Source organism: Loxodonta africana, chromosome 17 (assembly GCF_030014295.1).
Source record: "Loxodonta africana isolate mLoxAfr1 chromosome 17, mLoxAfr1.hap2, whole genome shotgun sequence".
Classification (NCBI taxonomy): Eukaryota; Metazoa; Chordata; class Mammalia; order Proboscidea; family Elephantidae; genus Loxodonta; species Loxodonta africana.
Window position 1 is genome coordinate 20,955,783 of NC_087358.1, and position 585 is coordinate 20,956,367.

Sequence of the window (585 nt, forward strand, 5' to 3'; positions counted from 1 at the left end):
TCATGTGTGACTTTTTAAATTAAGACCAACAAGAGCAAAACCTGATATATAAATGGATACATGTGAAGAAAGATTTTATGCACATATTTACAAAATAGTTACAATATTTTTAACTTTATAGGTACCATGATTTCAGAAAACAAGCTAAGAATATAATCACTGAAAAGTAAACATACAGTAGACACTTCTTGGAATAAATCCCCAATGGAGAAAAAGCTCGTATTACCTTTGAATAATGATCTCCGATACAGTTTGGCACCTGGTGGTCATGTTAATATTAGATGACCGTGTTCATTTAAAAATGCCCATCTAGCTCAATTGGTAGAACATGAGACTCTTAACCTCAGGGTCGTGGGTTCAAGCCCCATGTAGGGCATAATAATGGAAACCCTGGTAGCCCAGCGGTTAAGTCCTATGGCTGCTAACCAAAAGGTCAGCAGTTTGAATCCACCAGGAGCTCCTTGGAAACTCTCTGGGGGCAGTTCTACTTTGTATTATAGGGTCACTATGAGTCGGAATTGACTCAAAGGCAATGGGTTTGATTTTTATTTCATTAGGAGCTTATTGACTCATTTCATGAGGTTC

General features: G+C 37.6%; 1 non-coding gene across 1 annotated transcript; it reads left to right on the forward strand.

Annotated features, from left to right (window-relative positions):
* The first annotated feature begins 303 nt into the window (after window positions 1-303).
* Window positions 304-376, forward strand: TRNAK-CUU (transfer RNA lysine (anticodon CUU)). Its single transcript has one exon. It is a non-coding gene; the product is annotated as a tRNA-Lys (tRNA).
* Window positions 377-585: the final 209 nt, after the last annotated feature.